Source organism: Haematobia irritans, chromosome 1 (genome assembly GCF_050003625.1).
Source record: "Haematobia irritans isolate KBUSLIRL chromosome 1, ASM5000362v1, whole genome shotgun sequence".
NCBI lineage: Eukaryota > Metazoa > Arthropoda > Insecta > Diptera > Muscidae > Haematobia > Haematobia irritans.
This window is the reverse complement of record NC_134397.1, coordinates 197526643-197551064: the sequence shown is the minus strand read 5'-3', so window position 1 is coordinate 197551064 and position 24422 is coordinate 197526643. Positions and strand designations below refer to the sequence as shown.

The 24422-nt window shown below is 33.1% G+C and overlaps 1 protein-coding gene and 1 long non-coding RNA gene across 2 annotated transcripts in view; both read left to right on the top strand.

The window, feature by feature from the left end:
* Window positions 1-1769: 1769 nt before the first annotated feature.
* The window catches only part of Kif19A (Kinesin family member 19A), a 50144-nt gene continuing 27491 nt past the window's right edge, over window positions 1770-24422 (top strand). Inside the window, exon 1 of the mRNA XM_075292507.1 lies at window positions 1770-1920. The gene's annotated coding sequence lies outside the window, so the exon portion shown is untranslated. The remainder of the gene's footprint in view (window positions 1921-24422) is intronic.
* On the top strand, window positions 7464-7894 carry LOC142242998 (uncharacterized). The gene is made up of 2 exons (XR_012724288.1): window positions 7464-7581; window positions 7645-7894. It is a non-coding gene; the product is annotated as an uncharacterized LOC142242998 (long non-coding RNA).

Below are 24422 nucleotides of genomic sequence, written 5' to 3'. Positions count from 1 at the left end.
TCTGGGGATCGGTTTATATGGGGGCTATATATAATTATGAACCGATGTGGACCAATATTTGCATGGTTGTTAGAGACCATATACCAATACCATGTACCAAATTTCAGGCGGATCGGATGAAATTTGCTACTCTTTGAGGCTCCGCAACCCAAATCTGGGGATCGGTTTATATGGGCGCTATATATAATTATGGACCGATGTGGACAAATTTTTGCATGGTTATTAGAGACCATATACCAACATCATGTACGAAATTTCAGCCGGATCGGATGAAATTTGCTTCTCTTTGAGGCTCCGCAAGCCAAATCTGGGGATCGGTTTATATGGGGGCTATATATAATTATGGACCGATGTGGACCTATTTTTGCATGGTTGTTAAAGACCATATACCAACACCATGTGCCAAATTTCAGCCGGATCGGATGAAATTTGCTTCTCTTTTAGGCTCCGCAAGCCAAATCTGGGGATCGGTTTATATGGGAGCTATATATAATTATGGACCGATGTGGACCAATTTTTGCATGGTTTTTAGAGACCATATACCAACACCATATACCAAGTTTCAGCCGGATCGGATGAAATATGCTTCTGTTAGACGCTCCACAAGCCAATTCTGAGGGTCCCTTTATATGGGGGCTATACGTAAAAGTGGACCGATATGGCCCATTTTCAATACCATCCGACCTACATCAATAGCAACTACTTGTGCCAAGTTTCAAGTCGATAGCTTGTTTCGTTCGGAAGTTAGCGTGATTTCAACAGACGGACGGACGGACGGACATGCTTAGATCGACTCAGAATTTCACCACGACCCAGAATATATATACTTTATGGGGTCTTAGAGCAATATTTCGATGTGTTACAAACGGAATGACAAAGTTAATATACCCCCATCCTATGATGGAGGGTATAAAAAAATTGCCTTACTTCTCTCTGTCAAGCTTTGGCAGAAGGACGCGAATTTCAGAGATACGTGTCTTAAACTTAAAGAAGAATATTTTTAAATCAAAGATTATAAACTTTCGTTTAATTAGAATTTCTTTATTTTAAAGAAATTTGTCCTTAATATTGTTTAAATTGCTTCTTCTAAAATTTAGTTTTTGCTTTAATGCAACTTCTGCTGCCATATTATAAGGCAGATATTGTGTATTAGTATCGTCCAAATTGCCTAGATTTTATAGTCTTAGGGCGTTTTCGTTTCGCAAAAAATATGTTGCCCTGGTGTTACACTACTTTTTTCCTCATTTTATTTTCTCCCAAATGATAGTGTAAATCCAAAGTTATTGTTAATTCATAATATTGTAAGGAATACAGGATCCAAAAGCTATGAAAGTGTCCTTCATATTTTGCAATCAATTTGGATAATGTTGCACCTTTTTTACCAATCGAAATTGCCATTAGTTTAGAATATTTTCCCTTTTTCAGTAACCAAAATTTAAAATATCACCCTCGAAATGCAGAGAGAAAAGAGAGTTAGTTGGAAAGTACATAGAAATGCAAATATATCGTACTTCACACCAATACCTAGTCTCCTCCTCCTTCTCGCATGTGTTAGTATGTCTTTTAGACCATTTACTAGTGGATTATAGGTCTAGTAGCTTGATCAAGATATATGGATACTAGAACTTGACTGCGGTTCTATTTGTATGGGTGCTATTCTTTGGGTTACTGGGGTAGTGTTGAACATTTCCATTTGAATATTGACCACTTTTATGGGGATTCCACAATGTCCCTACACTTAGTTGAGTTTTTGAATTGAACGTGAAACGTTTGTGAAAGAGCTGCCTCATCGGCACCACAAAACAAAAGGAAAACAAAACTCTAACAAAGGAAGTGTTAAATAGTGCCATAAATAAATCTAAAAGATTTGAAAAAAAAAATTAGTAAAAAAAACAAAGAAACCCATATAGAATATAAGAAGTGAGTGCTATGTTATAGAAATTTTAGTGAACATAAAAATTAGATTTTTTTGATAAAAAAATTCGTAAAAACTAATTAATGGTTTGAAATAAAAGTTACATTTAATAATTTTGGTAAAAAAAATATATTTTTTAAATTTTTATTTGTAGTTATCTCATTTATATATGGTGAATGGGTTTGGACCCTTGGATTGAATTCATGTTATTCTGGAAAATTTATTTATATGATATTTTACCCGAAAAATCCGCATTTAATTGACCCAGTTGTTAGTCCATATACCACCACCTCTAATGTGTTAGAATACAAAAACATACACACACACTGTCCTGTAATGGAGTTTCACAAACATGCTTCATTCCATTATCCTCATGGAGGAATTTATATGGAATTGTATATAAATTTTGCGTTTTGTACATATTTACAATACTACACTGAAACAAATAATAAGTGTTCAAGTCCAAAGATTTTGTCTTTATTTTAATTATGTTGGAATTCTGTGCCAAAGAAGCGAGAAATTACATTGGGGCACTTTTAGGTCGCGGCTCCTGGAAATTACGTTTCTTGGGAGTTAGTCCATACGTGGTATATATTAGACAAAAAAGGTATGTGTAGGTAAGTCTACAAATAATTACGTATCGATATGGACTTTTGCACGGTGCGTACACTGAAAAAAATATTGTCGTGAGGTCAAAGATTTCATGTCTTTAAAATACGAATATAAATTTTGCTTAGCATAGAAGACGCATTTCTCTAAAACGAAGTTATTTTCCTTGTCCAAAAGTCGATAAACTTTTCAATGAAGTCGTATTGTCCTTACAGTTAAGTGATTTGACTTAAAAATGGGTATCTTAACATGAAAGAAAAAAATTTATAGGCTAAGGTCAACTTGACTTTAATAATTCAGAAAAATTCTTTAAATTTAATGAAATTGTATTTAAATTTGTTGTCTTTTTGCATCTAGACTACAAAGCAAAAAATCGTTCAAATATAGGACATGTTTTTCAAAACTTTATTTTAAAGAAGTTTTTTACTTCAAACATAGCAAAATTTCTACTGGAAGTCGAGTTCTAATTTGGAAAATAAAGTTGCCGTTAACTCGTTTTTAAAGGTCTTTGATAGCATATGAAAATTAAAATTTGCTTCCTAGAAGCAAGTACACAAAACCTAAATTTAAAAGAGAATTGTGTCTTAAAAGTATACTTACTTGTATTCTCCGCTTCTTTGGCTCGTAATCAATACCAAATTCTTTAAAGTAAAGACAAAATCTTTGGAACCGAGTATGCTTTTTTTTCAGTGTAGGGAGCCAGAATTAAAATATGGGGATCACTTATATGGGGGCTATATAAAATTATGAACTTGATATGGACCAATTTTTGTGTGATTGGGGATCGATTTATCTGAAGGCTATATATAACTATAGACCGATATGGACCTAGTTAGGCATGGTGGTTAACGGCCATATATTAGCACAATGTACCAAATTTCAACTGACTCGGGTGAAATTTGCTCCTCCAAGAGGCTCCAAAACCAAATCACGGGATCGGGATTGATATGGACCACTTTTGGCGTGGTTGTTAAATATCATATACTACCACCACGTACCAAATTTCAACCAGATCGGATGAATTTTGCTTCTCCAAAAGGCACCGGAGGTCAAATCTGTGGATCGGTTTATATAGGGGTTATATATAATTATGGACTGATCTGAACCAATTCCTGCATGGTTGTTGGATACCATATACTAACATCACGTCCCAAATTTCAACCGAATCGGATGAATTTTGGTCTTCCAAGGGGCTCCGGAGGTCAAATCTGGGATAGGTTTATATGGGGGCTATATATAATTATGCACCGATGTGAACCAATTTTTGCATAGTTGTTAGTTTATATGGAATTTGCTTCTCTTAGAGGCTCCGAAAGCCAAATCGGGGGATCGGTTTATATGGGGGCTATATATAATTATGGACCGATGTGGACCAATTTTTGCGTGGTTGTTGGAGACCACATACTAACACCATGTACCAAATTTCAACCGGATCGGATGAAATTTGCTTCTCTTAGAGGGTCTGCAAGCAAAATTTGGGGGGTCCGTTTATATGAGGGCTATACGTAAAAGTGGACCGATATGGCCCATTTGCAATACCATCTGACCTACATCAATAACAACTACTTGTGCCAAGTTTCAAATCGATAGCTTGTTTCGTTCGGAAGTTAGCGTGATTTCAACAGACGGAAGGACTTACGGACGGACATGCTCAGATCGACTCAAAATTTCACCACGACCCAGAATATATACTTTATGGGGTCTTAGAGAAATATTTCGATGTGTTACAAACGGCATTACAAAGTTTATATACCCCCATCCTATGGTGGAGGGTATAAAAAAGTACCAAGTATTATGAAATAGGTCCTCATGAGGATTTATTTCATTATCAAAAATAATATTGTGCAACAATAACTTCAATTATGGATATAGTAAATGCTTCGCTATTTTAAATCTACATATACTGTATTATATTTTCTATAAATACAAATCGGGGAGAAGTAGGGAAAGGGCGCTTCTTTCCAAGATCGGATATACTTAACAAAAGTATTTCTACTTCTTGGACTTGTTTTAATTATTGTGGGGTTTTATTGCATAGACAAAATTAGGCTTTATTTCTTTACGAAAAAACCCCAAATCTTAGGACATTATTTTATTCTCATTTGCGAGCCTAATTTCTTGGTGTTTTTGTTTTTCCAGAAGCCTGTTTAGTAATCTAGTTGGTTTTAACAAAATAAAATAAAGACCCCAAACATTTTGTGGGGTTTAGTTTCATTAACGAATTTTTGGGTGTTATTTCATTATGAATGAACACCCTTTTATTATGAAGGTTAGGTTAGGTTAAAGTGGCAGCCCGATTAAGATTCAGGCTCACTTAGACTATTCAGTCCATTGTGATACCACATTTACTAAAAGTACCTATTACATATGGGCACTTCTAGTTTTAACCGCTGAACCTTCTTGATTATTTTTCTTTGTTGAACCAACCAGATTGTTCCAAAAACATTAGCAGACTGCTTAAGTTAACGTTTTCCAGATCCGCCAGTAATCTGAAGCTATATGCTCCTAAAAGATGCTTGCGCTTTACACAACATGCAGGACACTCACACAAGAGGTGTTTAAGTTATTCCTTTTCCTCCGCATTATGACAGCTCATACAATCGTCATTATACTTCGCGCCTATAGTTTTTGGAAAATCGCCTATCAGGCAGGTACCCGTTGTAGCAGATATCAGGAGTGATATCTGACGTCTCGAGAACATATCTAGTGTGCGGTTTAAGTTTAAATGGGGCCATATTTGCTTGGTGTCGTTACAGCCCTTGCAATTCTCCCATCGAACATTTGCCATCATAACAGCCTTCTCACGCAGCATGAGCTTGCAGGTATCCAGGGGCATACCAACAGATTCTAGTTCCCTTGGAATATGTAAGGTAGTCCCTAGCTTTGGCAATTCATCCGCTTCACAGTTCCCCGGTATGTTCCTATGGCCAGGCAACCATATTAGGTGAATATTGTACTGCTCAGCCATCTCATTGAGAGATTTGCGGCAGTCGATGGCCGTTTTCGAGTTGAGGAACAAGGATTTTATTGCAGGTTGACTGGCTGAGTATATATTAATGCCCACATTTTTGGAACATTACTTCTCAGCCAATTCACCACCTCTCTTATTGCTAATATTTCAGCCTGAAAAACACTACAGTGATTAGGTAATATTTTCGCTATTCGAAGTTCCAGATCATTAGAATATACTCCGAAACCCAATTGTCCATTCAATTTGGAGCAATCAGTGTAGAAATCTATATATTCTTTATTCCCCGGGGTCTGTGTGCACCACGCCTCACTGTTGGGGATTAGAGTCTCAAACTTTTTGTCGAAAAGTGGTCTCGCCAAAGTGTAATCCACTGTGTTAGGCACATCTGGCATTATTGTGAGGACCGAACTGTGACCGTAACTTTTTTCCGACCACAGCGACAGCTCACGCAACTGCACAGACTTTGTTGCAGCTGACTGTTTGGCCAAAATGTCTAAAGGCAATAGATGCAGCATGACATTAAGGGAATTTGTTCCTGTCTTGCTGAATGCGCCTGAGATACACAAACACGCCATACGCTGAACTTTATCTAAACAAGTCGGTTTCTGAAGTGCCGGCCACCAGACTACAACACCATATAGCATTATAGATCTAACCACTGCCGTGTATAGCCAATGCACAATTTTTGGTTTTAGTCCCCACTTTTTTCCTATTGCCTTTTTGCACGAGTACAAAGCTACCGTTGCTTTTCTCGCCCTTTCTTCAATATTAAGTTTAAAGTTCAGCTTCCTGTCCAAAATAACGCCAAGATATTTTGCACACTCACCAAAGGGAATTTCAATACCCCCTAAGGAAATGGGCCTAACCGTGGGAGTTTTGCGATCTTTGCAGTACATGACCAGTTCTGTCTTTGCAGGATTTACCCCAAGACCATTGTCTTTCGCCCATTTCTCAGTCATCCGGAGGGCCCTCTGAATAATATCTCTGATTGTAGATGAGAATTTTCCCCTGACTGCTAGAGCCACATCATCTGCGTATGCCACCACTTTTATCCTTTCTTTTTCTAGGGTAATCAGAAGGTTATTTATAACAACATTCCGAAGAAGAGGTTTATTATGAAACAACACCCCAAAAAGGTAAACCGATATCCCAAATATCGTTGTTTTTTGTTTTAAATATAAATGTTTGGGGCTTTATTTCATTTTCGGTTTGGGGCCTTACTTTCTGGAGTCTTAGGATACAGTTCACTTTTAAATGCAGATTTTGTGTACATGAAAAATTTCAATTTTTATTTAATTTTCAGTTTTTATACCCAGTTGTAATCACGCTACAACCTTCAATAAGGAAGCTCGATTTTTTGTCTTCAGGCAGTTCGAATTCGAATATGGACTATATTGGATCATGTCTCGATATACCCCACATATAAACCGATTCACCGATTTGAGTTCTTGAACATATAAGCGACGCTACTTTCATCCCATTTTCATGATATTGTTAGTCTACAGTCATTTTATTTAGGATTATAAAGAGCTGTGCAAAATTTGGAATATATCGGCCCTTGCACCCAGAGAAATGATTGGTTGGAATTCGATTACGACAACAGTTTGATAGTGGAGACCCACAATCTTTAATTGTGTGTAATAATTGTTAGTTATTTCTCTTGTTTGATAGTTTATATAATCAATATAACGGTGGTGTGACCAAAAGTTGGTACACACGACCAAATATTGGTCGTTATTTATACATTGAAGTAACCAACCATTTCAATTTATTCCACCCTGTTGTGATAACTGATTTGTTTTGCCAATGTGTCACCAAACCCAACTGAAAGTCCGCCTAGCCAATAAGTTGGTTGTGTTAACAAATTTTATATTTATAAAGGAATTTGTTACTATGGACTACATAAATATGACAACAAATAAGTTGTTGTTTGATTTCATTAATTATAAACTCTAAATTCTAAAAATTTCAATACAATTCAAATTTTTCATGTCGAGTACCCAATATTAGAGAAAATTCTGGCCATAAAGACTTGCTGTGAATTAGGTATATATTCTTTTTAATTCGGTAGCTGCATTCTTAATTGGTGAGTAACATAATCATCAAATGAAATTAATACCATTCACTCACTTACGTTCTTCCCTACTAGAGATATTTTAACAAATGTGACGATTTCCGAGGATGGGAATGGTAAATATATAGATTGGCTACCTCGCCATCGAACTTAAAATCGATCAGAACTGAAGAAAGATTCTGGTGCAAAGACATAACAACACGTCAAGGTCCATGCGTGAGTCACGATCGGGTAATTGTGAGTGGAGTATCAGCAGCATCTGCATCATTTCCATTCAGTTTTTAATTATTAATTAATAATTTAAATAAATACAGACTAAAATTAATTCACCAAATGGTTTCTTTAATTTCTCAAGCATTGGTTGTCCGAAAATAAGAAATAGTTGTTTCAACAAACGAATAAAATTTTATTGGTTGGGATTACCAATTAGACTTATAATGTGCCCAAATTTTAGTTATCGAAACAATTTGATATACTGTTGTGCAAGACAACAGTTGGTTGCTTTGACAAATTTTGTCAGTTATATTCTGGTAGTAGATGGGACCGAATAATTTGGTTGGCAAAAGAATTGGTTGGCACAACAAATTTGTTTTCTGTGTGTGCTTAGATATAACTTCCATATAGACATTCGTATTTTATGGACAACAAATCATCGTTCTTCCGAGAATATTTTTTATTCCAGTGTACATAGAATAATACGATTATAGGTTTCGGCTTTACCTTGTTGAAGTGTTGAAACATTTTGCGGTTGACTCTACCATAAATGAACGTATCGGTATGGCAAAATGGCAACTGTGGAATATTTATGCCAAATTGTTAACATACTTTAAAGTAAAAATACAAGTTAGCCAAGTGGAGCGGTTATTTTTTTGTACTGCAAATGTACAACTATAACAGGATACGGAAGTGAACTATGTGGTACGACATGTATATACTTAGAATGAGCCAAGCACATGGAAAAGCATACTCTCAAATGTTTTTGTTTTATGTAATTCTAATTCACTCCTTTTTTTGTGTATTTTAAAACAATAATTGAAGGGTTACATAGATATGATTAGATAATGTAAAATAATCGACGACTATAGCAAAAAAAGCTTAAATTGCTATCTCATTGTGATATAAATGTTATTCATTGTGATATAAATGTGTCAGCAAAGGATGCTGTCGAACTCGATTTTTTTTATATTCATGACATGTTAAACAAAAGCCGACGCTTCTACGGCTGAATCGAAATTTCATGTCCCTAAAATACGTGTACTATTTTTATGTAGTATAGAAGACATATTTGTCAGATACAAAGATATTTTACTTGCCCTCAAGTTGAAGAAGTTTTGTACTGGAAGGAAATTAAATATTAAAATTATAATTTTTACAAAAAAAAAAAAATGTTGTTGAAATAAGACAACTTGGCTTTAATACGAGAACTACTAAAAATTCTTCAATAGTATTAATATCCTCTTTAAATTCGGCTACACAAAAATGCATTTTTGTATGGGTGAGTTGCTCATAATTGCATGATATGACATCGGATTTGTTCACTCAATTGCTTATAACTTTGTCATTTTTTGGTCGTTTTTCTTCTAGGTGGTCTTATTACTTACGTTAGAGATTCATCTATTCGACCATGAAGATAAAAACATTTTGTTTTCAATGGTTTGTACTTTTCCGGCGGAAAAGGATCACTGTAAAACATGATTTTTGTTTTTAAATTTGCCATTTTTGCATAGATATTTTTTGAACCACTTAACTTATCACAGATCAAATTACACACAATTATTCGTCATTTCAAAGCCTTTAATTTCATTCAATACCTTAATTCGAGATATAATTTGTTTAGTGCAAAAAGAGCGAAAAGCTAAAAACAACGGGACATCTCAAAAACTGTTCCACAAAATAATGTTTAAAATTTTTTTTCGAATTCTGTAGATCAAAATAATAATCAAATGATTTTTAATGCATTGTAACGCTTGCCTGGGACGTTTGTTCTCAAATATTTATAAAAATTCGCAACTTTTCTAGAAAGGACTTAGCATTTTTTGCGGCTAAATTTACAAAAAAATTTACCATTTCATTAATTCTAAATCTGTTTTGAAACAAAAAAATCCCATTAAAAAAATGAAAAAAGAGAGCTATTGAAAAATTGACTCAAATGAACTTCCTGTGCAGTTAAAATAGAGAACATCCATGGGAGGGCATTTCTAGAAGTTCTTTTAAAGGTGTGCCTTAAGAAGAACTTGCAATTTTTTTTGCTGGGATGCTATGCAAAATTCGCATTAGTATTTTATGGTTATGAAATATTTGGCCTCATGATGATATTTTTTCGTATTTACAATGGCAAACATTATAGTAAACTGGTTCACACTGGTTCCCGAAAAACACATTTCAAATCCCAAATTATTATCATCACTTTTCCCTTAATCAAAAGACCTAACAGGTTGGCTGATAAGTCCCCGGTCTAACAAAGAAAAACACATTTTTTTGTCAAAATTCGTTTTTATTATTCAACATTGTTCCCTTCAAAAGCGATACAACGATTATAACGACCTTCCAATTTTTTGATACCATTTTGGTAGTACTCCTTCGGTTTTGCCTCAAAATAGGCCTCAGTTTCGGCGATCACCTCTTCATTGCAGCCAAATTTTTTCCCTGCGAGCATCCTTTTGAGGTCTGAGAAAGAATAAGTCACTGGGGGCCAGATCTGGAGAATACGGTGGGTGGGGAAGCAATTCGAAGCCCAATTCATGAATTTTTGCCATCGTTATCAATGACTTGTGGCACGGTGCGTTGTCTTGGTGGAACAACACTTTTTTCTTCTTCATATGGGCCCGTTTTGTTGCGATTTCGACCTTCAAACGCTCCAATAACGCCATATAATAGTCACTGTTGATGGTTTTTCCCTTCTCAAGATAATCGATAAAAATTATTCCATGCGCATCCCAAAAAAACAGAGGCCATTACTTTGCCAGCGGACTTTTGAGTCGATCCACGCTTCGGAGACGGTTCACCGGTCGCTGTCCACTCAGCCGACTGTCGATTGGACTCAGACGTGTAGTGATGGAGCCATGTTTCATCCATTGTCACATATCGACGGAAAAACTCGGGTGTATTACGAGTTAACAGCTGCAAACACCGCTCAAAATCATCAATACGTTGTTGTTTTTGGTCAAATGTGAGCTCGCGCGGCACCCATTTTGCACAGAGCTTCCGCATATCCAAATATTGATGAATGATATGACCAACACGTTCCTTTGATATCTTTAAGGCCTCTGCTATCTCGATCAACTTCATTTTACGGTCATTCAGAATCATTTTGTGGATTTTTTGAGGTTTTCGTCGGTAACCACCTCTTTCGGGCGTTCACCGTCCTTCGTGCTCATTTCACCACGCTTCACAAAAGACGCTCAGACTCACAAACTAATTGACTTACAGACGTCAAATTTTGACACGAATCATTTTAAGGTTGGTACTATATAAAAATAATATGCATTTAATACTAGCGACGCCATCTATGTGTCAGACCGGGGACTTATCAGCCAACCTGTTATTTGTTATTTCGTTTCGATAAAATTTTGCGAATTGAAACATCACTCTTCAAATTAGCGCTGTAGATGACTATCATAACGCCTTTGTTAGATTACATCCAAATTTCAATTGGAAGACATAGTCCTAGTCATTTCAACTTGGAACATTTTAGTTTTTGTGTATAATGACAAATCACATTTTTTTCTATTGTTTATTTCTTTATTTCATTGGGACAAGGACGAGCTCCTAATCGTCTTCAATTAATCAAACAAAAACTGCAAGAATTTCTTGTACATTCGAATTATTCGGAAATGTCTGTCATACGTTGCCAATTAGGAAGGTGTAACAAAAAAGTATCATTAATTTCCACTGTTAGTTTAGCAAATGGTTTTTTGTGCAAGTGGAGTAATTAAAAAAAAAAACAAAATATTTAATAATATAAAGAAATGGGGATAAGTGAGAGGGTCGCTGTTTTAATTAATACTAAGGGTAATTTTTTGTAGTTCCAAAAGAGTAGTGATCAGAATTATCTTAGTTGGATTTCCTCCCTAAAAATAAATAAGATTTTAATTTAAGAACTATGAAAACTAAATATTAGTAAATCGAATTGAGATCAAGTATATACAACTCTAAGTTCGGCCTTACCGAATCGTAAATATCCACCACCATGAATCAAATACAAAAGCTTGCTTTGACACATTTTCATCGTAGCATGTTACTTACAAATATATAGAATTTTTGATGGATTTGATGACAGATATTCTCCTAAGTAAATGGGCTCAGTTTAGTTTGAGATTTAAAAGAATTTTAAATATATTTTTAGGTGTGCAAGAAAATCCAATGAAACAATACCTTTCATATGATTCGAAATCGAAATTCTATAGATTTTTACCCCCATTACTCAAGTGAACACAAGATGTAAAATCGAGAAATTTTACTTCTAGTTTCGTGCAATTTGGATGGTCACTGCGCCTTCTATCCCCTCGATATAAACTAAATTTGACACATCTCTTATTGTTCTAACATATCTCTATATTTACAATCTCAGAACAATCGGATAAAAATTTCGGTGTCTAGATGCACAAGAATTAAAAACGTGAAATCGGTCGATCGAGGGACTTACCAAAATATGGACCGATGTAAACCAACTTCGACACAAGTCTTTGCTCACCTAAAGTTTACCCATATTTCCATCTTCAGACAAATCTGATAAAAATTGGGGTATCTAGAAGCCCAAGAAGTCAAATCTGGACATCGGTCTATTGTGGTCCTAAAATATTTTTAGATTTTGAATTTCAGATAAAACTTGGGGTGTCTAGACCTCCAAGAAATCAAACCGGGAAATCGGTCTATATGAAACATATACCAAAACATGGACCGATATATACGATATTCGCCTATTTGTGGACCTTCCGTACCGCTACATTTCAGTCAAATTGGATAAAAATTTCGTCGTCTACGATTCCATGAGGTCTAATTGGAAGATCGGTCTTTACGGGGCTATACGCCCGAGAAGGCAAATTGGGAAATCGGTCCATAGGCCTATACCAAAACATGGACCGATACGTGCCATTATCGATACACCTCTTTTTGGACCTAAAGTAGTTCTAGGTTTCCAATTTCAGGCAAATCGGATGGAAATTGCGGTGTCTAGATACTCAAGACCCGAAATCGGGGGGTCGGTTTATATGGGCCCTATATCAAAACTTGAATCGATATAGGCCATCTCCGAATTTGGCCTGCGTACACAAAAAAAAATAACAATTAATTTGATTGTCAATACAATTAAAATTATGTTTAAATTTGAGCTAGCAACGTAATTTGTAAATACAAATTACGTTGAGCTCAAAAATTATAATATTATTTTCTGTGTACAGAAACACGAATCTCTGCCAAATTTCAGGATGATAGCACCAATATTGAAGGCTGTAGCGTAATTATAACAGACAGACGGACGGAAATGGTTATATCCTCTTAGAATTTCTATCTGATCGGAATGGCAAACTTATAATACCTCCATCACCATTCTATGGTGGTGGGTATAAAAAAGTCTTTAAAATAAAGTTTATAATTTTAACTTCCAAATATTTTATCATTAAATTTTGGACACGAATCTTGGAAACTTGCGTCTCTCCTTTAAAGTCGTTTGTCTTTAAACTAAGAAGCATTTTCATTAAAGTAAAGAAAAACAATTTCAATCTTTACAATTAATTTAAAAATCGAAATTGTTTTATATATATAGAATCTTTAGATTTAGGATAAAAACGCATCATATAGGTTTATTTGGAGGATTTTGAATAATACCTTGAAGTATCTGTTATAATTTAGATTTTTATTTATTGGACACTTGATTAATATTTTGCAAAAAGAGCATGAAAATTCGATAAATTAGATGTGTATCGTAATTTTGATTTTAGTTATCCTAGGTTAGGTTAGGTATAGTTGCAGCGTGATATGTTTAGGCTCACTTAGACTATTCAGTCCATTGTGATACCACAGGTGGTGAACTTTTCCCTTATGAATAAGTGCTGCCCGATTCTATGTTAACCTCATTGACCTCTTTTTTATCACCGAATCCAACAAATTAAATTTACTTGGTGGTTAGTAAGTAGTAATTGAAAGTCTAGTATTAGAATCGTGAATCTTTAATTAGAGTTTTTTTCCGAGCTAGTGATTTGATGGGTGTAATTACCAACCAAAGTTAGTAAAACATAATTCGAATAATATTCAACCAGGATCACTGGATATGCTGTATTTTCTTATAACATAATGGATTGCTTACTTTTTCAACATTAATCAAAGTCTAAGAATACGTTTCTCTAATTATGTGTATCGTCTGTAAATCGATTTAAATGATTAACGATTTCTTTCCTATTCTGGAAATCCATTTGCTCCATTACAAATTGAACACCCTCAAGTAAATTTGAGTGTATAGTTGTGGTGTTGATGGAACCAATAATTATTCATTGTGCGATATTGTCTTTATCAAATTTCCAAATAAACAAGACACATAATCGATGCTAACTATTATTACACATGCTCTTGCATGTGTCTGTCTTCATTTCTAAAGCAATTACCTTCCTTTGTAAAATAGTTTCATTTGCCCCGAACCAAAACTAAACTCTTTAATAACGATATTAACACGACATTTCTAGTATGGGCATTTTTTACCATGTCACCGCCATATTTGCCTTTCTCTAAGAAACAAACAACAGCAATAACGAGCGTCCTGATTGTAATCGAGGACATTTTTCACATTTTCGTTGCGTCGCGTTGTTGGCATAGAATTCATACTCTTCATTGTTAATCAATTTTTTTTTGTTCAACATTTTCCATTGTTTGTTGTTTTGTTTTTTTTTTGGTGCAGGACATTAGTTTTCGTTATGAAATATTATGAATTTTTTACGCAGATCCACTGGTACACTGAGGTAATATTTGTTCAAAATTTTATTATTATAGAAAATTTTATCAAAATTTTATTTCTATAGAAAATTTTGTCAAAATTTTATTTCTATAGAAAATTTTGTCAACATTTTATTATTATAGAAAATTTTGTCAAAATTTTATTTCTATAGAAAATTTTGTCAAAATTCTATATCTATTTTATTTCTATAAAAAAATTTCTATAAAGTACTTTTTTTTTATTTCTATAAAATTTTGTCAAAATGTTATTTCTGTAGAAATTTTTGTCAAAATTTTATTTCTATAGAAATTTTTGTCAAAATTGTATTTTTATAGAAAATTTTGTTAAAATTTTATTTCTATAGAAAATTTGGCAAAATTTTATTTCTATAAAAATTTTTATCAAAATTTATTTCTATAGAAAATTTCTGTCAAAATTTTATTTAAATAGAAAATTTTGTCATAATTGTATTACTATAGAAAATTTGATCAAAAGTTTATTTCTATAAAAAATTTTGTCAAAATTCTATATCTATAGAAATTTTTGTCAAAATTTTATTTCTATAGAAAATTTTGTCAAAATTTTTTTCTATAGAAAATTTTGTCAAAATTTTATTTTTATAGATCTAAGTTCGGCCTTGCCGAATCTTAAATACCCACCACCATGAATCATATACAAAATCTTGCTTTGAGAAATTTTCATCGTAGCATGTTACTTACAAATATATAGAATTTTTGGTGGATTTGATGACAGATATTCTCCTAAGTAAATGGGCTCAGTTTAGTTTGAGATTTAAAAGAAGCTTAAATATATTTTTAAGCGTGCAAGAAAATCCAATGAAACAATACCTTTCATATGATTTGAAATCGAAATTCTATAGATTTTTACCCCCATTACTCAAATGAACACAAGATGTAAAATCGAGAAATTTTACTTCTAGTTTCGTGCAATTTGGATGGTCACTGCGCCTTCTATCCCCTCGATACAAACCAAATTTGACACATCTCTTATTGTTCTAATATATCTCTATATTTACAATCTCAGAACAATTGGATAAAAATTGCGGTGTCTAGATGCACAAGAATTAAAAACGTGAATCGGTCGACTTACCAAAATATGGACCGATGTAAACCAATTTCGACACAAGTCTTTGCTCACCTATTTCTATAGAAAATTTGGCAAAATTTTATTTCTATAGAAATTTTTATCAAAATTTATTTCTATAGAAAATTTTTGTCAAAATTTTATTTCTATAGAAAATTTTGTCAAAATTGTATTACTATAGAAAATTTGATCACAAGTTTATTTCTATAAAAAATTTTGTCAAAATTCTATATCTATAGAAAATTTTGTCAAAATTTTATTTTTATAGATAATTTTGTCAAAAATTTATTTCTGTAGTGAATTTGGCAAAATTTTATTTCTATAGAAAATTTTATCAAAATTTTATTTCTATAGAAAATTTTGTCAAAATTTTATTTCTATAGAAAATTTTGTCAAAATTTTATTTCTATAGAAAACTTTGTCAAAATTTTATTTCTATAGAAAATTTTGTCAAAATTTTATTTCTATCAAAAATTTTGTCAACATTTTATTTTTGTAGAAAATTTGGCAAAATTTTATTTGTACAGAAAATTTTGTCAAAATTTTATTTGTATAGAAAATTTTGTCAAAATTTTATTTCTGTAGAATTTTTTTTTCAAAATCTTATCTCTATAAAACATTTTGTCAAAATTTTATGTCTATATAAAAATTTGTCAAAAGTTTATTTCTATAGAAAATTTTGTCAAAATTTTATTTCTATAGAAAAATTTGTCACAATCTTATTTCTATAGAAAATTTTGTCAAAATCTTATTTCTGTAGATTTTTTTCAAAATCTTATTTCTATAGAAAATTTTGTCAAAATTTTATTTATATAGAAAATTTTGTCAAAATTCTATATCTATAGAAAATTTTGTCAAAATTTTATTTCTGTAGATTTTTTTTTCAAAATCTTATCTCTATAGAACATTTTGTCAAAATTTTATTTCTATAGAAAATTTTGTCAAAATTTTCTTTCTATAGAAAATTTTGTCAAAATTTTATTTCTATAGAAAATTTTGTCAAAATTTTATTTCTATAGAAAATTTTGTCAAAATCTTATTTCTATAGAAAATTTTGTCAAAATCTTATTTCTGTAGATTTTTTTTCAAAATCTTATTTCTATAGAAAATTTTGTCAAAATTTTATTTCTATAGAAAATTTTGTCAAAATTTTTTTGGTCACAAACCTAACTTAAACGACGTAGAAATCCTAAGCAAGGAAAACAAGTACAGACGAAGATATACTCTGGAGATGTTACACATCATTAACACTCCAATTAACGAGAGAATAAATTATAAGAAAGATATTGAGAACTGCGCGAGAATATTTCGGCATACGATACAAAAACACAAGAGAAAGTAATCACCAGTAGAAAAACAGACAGCGGAGAAAATGTAAAGTACAATAGATAGTTTGATTTTATTTTGTGAATTTTGTAATTAATTTTTGTACAATTTTGTAATTTGTAGCCTTGAAAACGGCTCTGACGAAGTCAACCGAAATATCGGAAAATAAAAAAACAAGAAACCAACAATTTCAAGTTTAATTTATAGACCTATAGCCGAGATTATGAGATAAAAAATCATATTTTTTTCTATAGAAAATTTTGTCAAAATTTTATTTGTATAGAAAATTTTGTCAAAATTTTATTTCTATAGAAAATTTTGTCAAAATTTTATTTCTATAGAAAATTTTGTCAAAATTTTATTTCTTATTTCAGCTTAAAACCATACATTGACTAAACCACAATTGTAGCTTAACCAACAGAGGAAAAGAATGTTTGTCAAATTTATTTGGGCAAAGCCCTATAGACTGCAAGATGGTTGGATGGACGCACGTTTCGGAATTACCACATTCCTCATCAGCATCCTCTACTTGCAGCAAAACTATCAACCAATTATCAGAATAAATTCAGGCAGTTTATTAAACCCAACAAAAACTACACTTGAACCCTCCGAAAAAAGGTTTTACATTGATAGCCGGCTTATGCCGAAATAAATTCGAAACAAACATATCTCTTTTCCTATGCCACTGTCAAATCATCGATTTGAATTCACATGGCTGGGTTTATTTTGAGCGTGCCTCCTCTTCTTTTTCCATTTGTTTTGTTTTGTTATTGTTGGTTTTGTTCTTTAAGCATTGTTGTTGTTTTTTATTTCAGCTTAAAACCATACATTGACTAAACCACAATTGTAGCTTAACCAACAGAGGAAAAGAATGTTTGTCAAATTTATTTGGGCAAAGCCCTATAGACTGCAAGATGGTTGGATGGACGCACGTTTCGGAATTACCACATTCCTCATCAGCATCCTCTACTTGCAGCAAAACTATCAACCAATTATCAGAATAAATTCAGGCAGTTTATTAAACCCAACAAAAACTACACTTGAACCCTCCGAAAAAAGGTTTTACATTGATAGCCGGCTTATGCCGAAATAAATTCGAAACAAACATATCTCTTTTCAATATATATCTTTGTTTCGAATTTATTTCGGCATAAGCCGGCTATCAATGTAAAACCTTTTTTCGGAGGGTTCAAGGGTTTAATAATTCAGAAAAATTCTTTAAATTTAATGAAATTGTCTTTAAATTTGTTGTCTTTTTGCATCTTGACTACAAAGCAAAAAATCGTTCAAATATAGGACATGTTTTTTAAAACTTTATTTTAAAGAAGTTTTTTACTTCAAACATAGCACAATTTCTACTGGAAGTCGAGTCCTAATTTGGAAAATAAAGTTGCCGTTAAAGGACTTTGATAGCATATGAAGAAAAAAAACTGAGAAAGCGAACAATTAAAATTTGCTTCCTAAAAGCAAGTACACAAAACCTAAATTTAAAAGAGAATTGTGTCATAAAAGTATCCTTACTTGTATTCTCCGCTTCTTTGGCTCGGAATCAATATCAAATTTTTTAAAGTAAAGACAAAATCTTTGGAACCGAGTATGCTTTTTTTCAGTGTTACATTGTAATCAGCTGACTAATTCCTCCGTGTGTATAAATAAAGTAACGGAAGAAGGTGCCAAAGGACATTTTCTTTCTTTTATGCTCGCATAAACTTAACTCAGTTCATTGCTCCTTGGGTTATTCATAAGGTTTTGTTTATTAACGACCAGGCTTCTACCGTCAGAATTTGTTTAATTCAAAAACCATGGTTGATTAATTAATGGCAGCCTTAGAATATTCTTATTCAAATATTGCTGTTGGACTACTTGTGGGTCCTTGGTGTGCGTTTTTATTTTAACTCTGTAAAATATGCTCGCAAATATTAGCTTTTTATTGTTCATTGGACCTGTCTAACCAAGGCTGAGTGGTGTACCTTTGGGATAGTCTAAGTTCATTTTTATTTTTATTCAAAGTTTGAGTCACGACAACTCGCCCTAATTCTTGTTTTTCATAAGAGAATGGAAATTCTTGACCTTCTTAACCTTCATGTAGAAAATTTCAAAAACTCACGAGATGTTATGGGATTTTATTATACCTTCAGGTCTTAAGGGATCATTAAATCCCAGTCAGAAATTTCATATATGGAACAAATGAATATTAAATTTGCATTTCACTAAAGCCAGACGATTCGATTTCTCCATAAACATTTGTTAGGAAGGCTAATAATATATAACAAGCTCCTAATAAAACCCCATACAGATTTCATTCATGGTTAAGGTAATTAGAGTTTCCTCTTGATTTCCTATGACCATGACCTAACAAAAAATGTTTTTTTTTCTGACGAAATGAACTTAAAGAATTGGTTCGCGTCTTCATGGGGTATTTAATCATTAAACATAATTGCTAGTCATTTAAGGAAGAATGATTACATAATAAGGAATATCATTTTATGGGTCTATTCAGGACTAAATAATATGAATGGATAACCTGAAGACAGCCATTGTATAGGAATAAGACAAAATACATACAGATTACTTTCGGACAGCTTTCACTTTTTGTTTTTCTTTAGCAACAATCCAAGTAAAGGCTTGCCCAAGGATATAGGATCCTCCTTTATTTAATTTTTATTATGTCTTAAATTAAATACATTAATACATTAAGGTCTTAGGTTAGGTGGCAGCCCGATGTATTGGGCTCACTTAGACTATTCAGTTCATTGTGATACCACAGTGGTGAACTTCTATCTGTAGCACAAATTTCCATGAGAAATATGCACTTTACTTGGATCAAAGATTTTGACCGTATTGCGTATTGATTCCGAGACAAAGATGAAGTTATTTTAAACTAACGAAATTTCTTAGGGAGCTATCTAGCATTAAATCTAGGCTAAAATATAAAATAAAATAAAAATTAGGACACGGATATCATTTATCAAATTTTCATTCTCGTTACAACCCAGCCAAAAAAAATGGAAGTTGTTCTAATGGCACTACTTTAAATTTACTTCCAAAAATGTGCTCCCAAAGGTAGTCCTTATTTTAACTACACTGGAAGTTGTTTTAATTAAATTTTTAGAACTAGTTTTTTTCACATTATTCATGGGTACTTTTAAATTTGTTATACCCACCACCAAGTTTGTCATTCCGTTTGTAATACATCGAAATATCGATTTCCGACTATATGAAGTATATATATTCTTGATCAAGGAGAAATTCTAAGACGATATAGCCATGTCCGTCTGTCTGTCTGTTGTAATCACTATACAGTCTTCAATAATAAAGCAATCGTCCTGAAATTTGGCACAGATTCGTTTTTTGGTTGCATGCAGGTCAAGTTCGAAGATGGGCTATATCGGTCCAAGCTTTGATATAGTTCCCATATAAACCGATTTTTCGATTTGGGGTCTTTGGCTTATAAAAAAAACGTAGTTTTTGTCCAATTAGCCTGAAACTAACAATCTAGAGGTACTTGAGGACCATAAAGAAGTGTGCCGAAAATGGTGCCCATCGGACCAATTTTTTGGTATAGCCCCCATATAGACCGATCTCCCGATTTTGCTTCTTGGGCGTCTAGAAACTGTATTTTCTATCCGATTTGCCTGAAATTGAAAATCTAGAGGTATTTTGGGACCATAAAGAGGTGTGTCGAAAATGGTCCGTATCGGTCCTTGTTTTGGTATAGTCGCCATATAGACCGATCTCCCTATTTTTATTCTTTGGCTTCTATAAACTGTATTTATTACCCGATGAAATTGGAAATCTAGAGGTATTTTGGGACCCCAAATATGTGTGCCGAAATTGAGGTGTATCGGTCCATTTTTTGGTATAACCCCCATATACACCGATCTCTCGGTTTTACTTCTTGGGCTTCTAGAGACTATAGTTTCTAGCCAATTTGCTTGAAATTTAAAATCTACAGGTATTTTAAGATCACAAATAGGTGTGTTGCAAATGGTGCCTATTGGTCCATATTTTGGTATAGCCCCCATATAGACCAATCTCCCGACTTTATTTCTTGGGCTTATAGAATCCGTAGTTTTTATCTAAATTGCCGGAAATTAGAAATATAGACGTATCTTAGGACCATAAAGAGGTGTGTCGAAAATGGTCCGTATCGGCCCATGTTTTGGTATAGCCCCTATATAGACTGATCTCCCGATTTTACTTCTTGGGCTTCTAGAATTCGTAGTTTTCACCCAATTCGTCTGAAAGTGGAATTCTAGAGGTATTTGAGGAACATTAAGAGGTGGTGAATATTGGTCCATGTTTTCATCATATACACGATATGTTTATGATTTCTCTAAAACTCAAACAAAATTGGTTCTCATAAATCCAGAATCTCAGCTGGTCTTCATATGTAGAATCTTTAATTTTTTTCTTCGGGAAGCGTACTGGTTGAACTGATTTGCTTGGGAGAAGATTTGTCATCAAACCCCCTAAAATGCTAAATATTATCAAGTAACCCGCTACGACGATGAGTTTTCAAAGTAAACTATTATATTTGATTCATGGTGGTGGGTATTTAAGATTCGGCCCGGCCGAACTTACTGCTGTATATACTTGTTCATATTTTTCATGGGTAATTTTAAATTTGTTTTGTTTCGAATAGTTTAAAAGCAGAGTAAGAATTAATAAAATAGTACGAATTATTTAAATTTTATCGAAAAAGGCATGAAAATTATTCCCAAAAGAATAAAGACTCTTTTATCGGAACTACAATTTTTCATATTCAGCGTCCATCTGTGAAACTCTCTACCATCGAATTTGCAACCAATTAGCAATGCTAACACATTCAAAATAAAATTAAATGATTTCTTAAACTCCCAGTAAATAAAACTTTCTTAATTTGGTTTATTTAAAACGTGTTTTTATATATTTATACCCACCACCATAGAATGGTGATGGGGGTATAATAAGTTTTAGAGGTGTGCACGTGAGTAATAGTTTACTCACGCTCACGCACACTTACGACTGAAAAATCATACTCACACACACTCACGCACGATATTTTTTGGTAGGACTCACTCTCACGCACACTCAGGAAAAGAAAATTTGTACTCACGCACACTCACGCATGAAAAAGTCGTGACTCACGAAAAATACCGTGACTCATGATTAATTCAAAATCGAGAGTGTTATTAAACTCTTAACATCCCAGGTGTCACTAAAATTGTAATTGAATTTAACTCTTAAGCGTTTTATGTAGGTGAGCAGGAATATTTTCGTGAGTGTAATTCTCTACTCACGCACACTCACGAAGATATAACTTTCGTGACTCACGCTCACCCACGACATTTTGGTTTGTTAATCACGCTCACGCACACTCACGCTGTTGTCATGAGCGTGACTCACGACTCACGCACGAATCTCGAAAATTTTTGTGAGTCACGACAATTTCGTGTCACGTGCACACCTCTAATAAGTTTGTCATTCCGTTTGTAACACATCGAAAAATCGATTTCCGACTATATAAAGTATATATATTCTTGATCAGGGAGAAATTCTAAGTCGATATAATTATGTCCGTCTGCACCGAAAGAAATTTCTTCGTAAAAAGAACGAAAAATTTCGTTAAAAGTACGAAATTTGTCATTGTTTTACAACCAAAGAAACTTTTCATTAAAAGTACGAAATATTTCGTACTTTTTACGAAGAAAAGTTCTTCCAAAATTTTCGTAGTTTGTAAGAAAACAATTCGTACTTTTTATGAAGAATCTTCGTACTTTTTATGAAAAATCTTCGTACTTTTTATGAAAATGTTTCGTACTTTTTATGAAAAATTTTCGTAGTTTTTATGAAAAATTTTCGTACTTTTTATGAAAAAATTTCGTACTTTTTTCTGAAAAATCTTCGAACTTTTAGAAAAAAAAATTATAGTCGAAAGTGCATTTGGTTGTAGTTGCAAGTGTGAAAAATGACATCACTACTTTACATCTTAAGTTTTTGAATAATTTTTAGTTTTATTGCTTCACTTTTATTCATAGCGCGCTATCACCCAAATGAGAAGTAGCATAGACTTGCATAAAAAAATAGAATAAAGGAATTCACTCAAGCACATTATAAAAGACAATTTAATGCCGCGAACGGAAATTTTACAACTTCAATGAAACTTCTTCGTTATTTCAAAGAAAATGTTTCGTACTTTTTATGAAGAAATTTTAACGCAGAATGTTTCGTAAAATATTCGTAAAAACTTCTTCACAAAATTCATGAAATGTGAAGAAAGTTTCGTTAAAAGTACGAACTTTTTACGAAGAAAAGTTAATGTAGATTGTTTCGTAGAAGTTTCGTATATTCGTAAAATGTTCTTCGTAAAATTTACGAAAATGAATGAAAATTTCGTTATTTTAATGAAGAATTCAGGAAGAATAGTTAATGAAGAATTCTTCGTAAAATTAACGAAGAGAATTCTTTCGGTGTGGTTGTCTGTTGTAATCACACTACAGTCTTCAATAATGGCGCTATCATCCTGAAATTTGGCACAGATCCATCTTTTGTCTGCAAGCAGGCCAAGTTCGAAGATGGCCTATATCGGTTTTGATATAGCTCCCTTATAAACCGATCCCCCAATTTGGGGTCTTGGGCTTCTAGAAACCGTAGTTTTTATCCGATTTGTCAGAAATTGGAAATCTAGAGGTATTTTAGGACCACAAATAGGTGTGTCGAAAATTATATGTATCGGTCCATGTTTTGGTATAGCCCCCATATAGACCGATCTCACGATTTTATTTCTTGAGTTTCTTGAAACCGTAGTTTGTATCCAATTTGTCTGAAATTTAAAATCTAGAGGTTTTTCGGACCATAATAGACTGACCTTCCGATTTAAGTCCTTGGTCGTATATAAACCGTGGCTTTTGGTAAGGCCGATTTCACTTGATGAAAGCGCACTAATCATGAAAATTGCTTGAAACTGAATGTAGGTTAGGTTAGGTGGCAGCCCGATATTTCAGGCTCACTTAGACTACTTAGTCTATTGTGATAAACTGAATGTAAAATTTCAAGATTTACTATCTTGTTTAATCGACTCGTGGGCGCTGCAAATTATGCTATATAAAGGTAAGTTATAACGATAATTGTCTACTGGTGATTATAACAGCTACGTAACCCAGAAATGCAATTAGCCAGAAAAGATTGTTTTTTCTTGAGTTAGTTTTTATGAAATTATTTTTACATCCTGGAAAAGAATAAACGTTTATCACAAAAAGTATATACTTTTCTTCAAAATAAACTTCCTTAAAGCAAATGAGAAACGAACTAAAATTTCGTTTGGGAGGAAAGAATTATTTTTGTGCGTGTAGGGAGCAATGTGAAGACTGACTAATATGCCAGTCTGGATATCCCGAAGGCATATTCCGAAGTCAGAGGAATAGTACAAAATACAGTAAGATTACATTCGGGCTTCTTTAATTTTTCGATTTTTCTTTAGCTGCAATCTAAGCGAAAGGCTTGACCAAAGATATAG